At 29.1% G+C, this 3,068-nt stretch overlaps 1 long non-coding RNA gene across 1 annotated transcript; it reads left to right on the plus strand.

Moving 5' to 3' along the window:
• The first annotated feature begins 466 nt into the window (after positions 1–466).
• On the plus strand, positions 467–2,135 carry LOC134251856 (uncharacterized). The gene is made up of 3 exons (XR_009988828.1): positions 467–565; positions 1,134–1,199; positions 1,705–2,135. It is a non-coding gene; the product is annotated as an uncharacterized LOC134251856 (long non-coding RNA).
• Positions 2,136–3,068: the final 933 nt, after the last annotated feature.

A 3,068-nucleotide genomic window follows, 5' to 3' on the forward strand; every position in this document is an offset into this window, starting at 1 on the left:
AGTTTTGGTCTGATTTCATTATCACTTGGCACACAAGTAAACTACACTAATTTACACATAATAGTGCATCGGTTTTTGATTTCAATGAACGGTGTTGCCATGGTTATTAAAAGTAGAATTTTCTGTGGAATTCCTTTAAAATGCTACTCCTTCTACAGTTTTGGTCTGATTTCAATATAACTTATCACACAAGTAGACTACACTAAGATACATAATTCTATGCATCGGTTTTTGATCAGTACAAACCAGTAGAGCTACAGTCTCGACAGAGACTTCTGGTTTTCTTTTTGTTTTGACATTTGTTACCTACTGATTTGAAAGTGAAAGTAGAAACCCTGTATAGCAGTTGGCGTTTTGTATGTTGAGATCGTTATCAAGTCGATTTTTTCATCGACTTAATGACAGATGTTTGTTTTTATGGCATATAGATACATTCAACAACTTGAGTTCAGTGTCACGTACAGTGCTGCTTTTTTATGAAGTCCACGAAGCCCAAAGCTGATAAGACTGGCGATTGATCCTAAAGCTGATTCTGACAGACGATTGCACCATCACAATATTAAAGGTAAAAATATTGCAATAAAAAATGAAAGTGTACATCTGTAATGACTCCTTCATGACAAAATTTTTCTTGATTATTTCTTTTTGTTCCTTTATAATTCTACATTGTTTGCACAGCTTCATCAAAAATAAATTCAACTCAATAATATAGAAGTTTTATTCTAGGCTACATTAATTATGAAACAATTTTAATTGTAAATGCACTTTTTAAATATGGAAAGTATGAATAGAATTTTCTTGCTTTAAAAGCTATGAAACTATACAATTACTTCTAAGGGTAAATTGAATTTTTGAATTTCAGCAAAAAATTAACATTGGCAACTTTCAAGGTACAAATACATGTGCATGTGACTATGTGTTGAAAGTACATCAGATAGCTAATCCATTGAATATTTACATCTATGTATTCATTGACATTTATAATTTTTTTCCAACACTAGAGAACCTAGTTTCAGGTAAATTGTAAGATATTTAGGACAATTAAGAACCTACAAACTTGTACTCTCTCTTTTTGTAGTTTAAGTTTTAGTTATGCATAGAAAATATTTACTGTGTGAATATTTGTTTTACAGGTTCAATATACAGTCAGCCTAACATAAGAAAAAATCCAAAGATCCACGGCTTGCTACAAAGTTAAGGTAACTACACACTGTTTAATAGACTTTGTTATATTCTTCCCAACAAAGTCTGGGATATCCTTGAATCACAAAGTCTGTTTTTTCTGCCTATTTGTGTCAAAATCTTCTTAATTTTTGGCAATTTGAATTAATATATACTATTTGAACATTCCAAATTCAGTTGTCAAATAAAAAATGCTTTTTTAATGATTTTAATTTGAAGCATATCTTCCAAAAGTGTAATTGTCTTGCAAAATTTAATTCAATTGTAAAAATGTAAAAAAAATGTTTTTTATAATTTTATTATGAAGCATATCTTCTAACAGTGTAATTGTCTTGCAAATTACATCATAGGATTCCACAAAACACGTTGTATAACATATATAACATTAGTTTTATCTCGTATTAAATTTGTGTCGGTGAATTGGGAATATTGTTTGCTGATGATAAGTTACTTCAATATAACTTGAAGAATTGATTTTGTAATTTTAGAATCATTTTATTTTTATTTTTGAAATTTTTGTAGAGACCATTCTGTGCCACAAAGAAATTGTTTAGGAAGGGGAGAACTGGTGGATTTGCATTTTTGGTACAGTTCAAAGAGATTTTTAAAATGGTCAGATTAGAGGGAGGACAACTGAAAATAATAGAGATACAGAAGGAAAAAGAACAAGGAAATATATGGAATAATTATGTAATGGGGAGGATGTACACAATTTTGTCTGAATTTGACCTGTAAAGATTTCCCATTCTTATATGTATGCTGGAATATCAAATAACTTGATTTTTCATAAATTTATAATAGAGAATACATGACAAATGTTATTGCTGATGTTTCAATTTTGCTGTGGACACTTTCATGTCATATGGTATTTTTATACAAGTACATGACCTAATCATGTGACCTAATCATGTTATTCATTTGTACATGTATACATATTTAACTACTTAATCATTTTGCTGAAATCTTATAATTTGTACTCATTTAAGAATATGTTAAATACATGTATCGACAAATGCTACTGACTTGTTTGTATATTCTCTTGTTTAGAATGTACACTGTGAAAAATAAGTTATTTCTCTTGATGAAAATAACTTTATCATAAAAGCATTATAAGATATTTTAAAATATGTAACCAATGAAGATAGATCATTGTAATGTAATGAATTTTCATCTAAAGCAGAAATATCTGATTTTTAAATGTGTACAAGAATGTGAATAATATTGAAAGAGAACACACATAAGTGTTTCATATGATTTACATATGATGCCCTTTTCATATGATTCTCATATGTAAATGGCTTGAAACACACAAAGGTGTTTCACATGATTTACATATGATGCCCTTTTCATATGATTCAGATATGTAAATGGCTTGAAACACACTCAAATCATTCATATGAAAATCATATGTAGTTATTTTCATATGATTCACATATGTGGATCATATGTAAATCATATGATTTGCTTCATATGATTCACATATGATGCCCTTTTTCTATGATTCTCATATGAAACCAATCATATGAGAATCATATGATACTCTTATGAGAACCATATGTGGCTAAGTTGCCTGTGTAGGCAGCCGCACGAGATTTGCATGCATATTAGGCCTCCTTAGCTCCTGATGTGTCGACCTTCCTAATTTTCATTCCGGCAGAATTATCAAGAAATAAACTCCGACAACTTTCAAAGAGTTATCAGAGAGAAAAAAAATAGAAATGGAAATATAATTTTTAATATCATTTATTTCTAAATTAATAATTATTAAAATGAATCATAAATCATGATACTCGGAATAAGAAGGTATAAATTTTGTTTGAAAGAAAACGTCAGGTAATTGTAAAAACAGTCACGTTAAAATTACACCTACATGTTTGTATAACATC

The sequence above is a fragment of the Saccostrea cucullata genome, unplaced genomic scaffold, assembly GCF_032062105.1.
Source record: "Saccostrea cucullata isolate Sc308-1 unplaced genomic scaffold, CSIRO_AGI_Scuc_v1 ctg22711, whole genome shotgun sequence".
Lineage (NCBI taxonomy): Eukaryota > Metazoa > Mollusca > Bivalvia > Ostreida > Ostreidae > Saccostrea > Saccostrea cuccullata.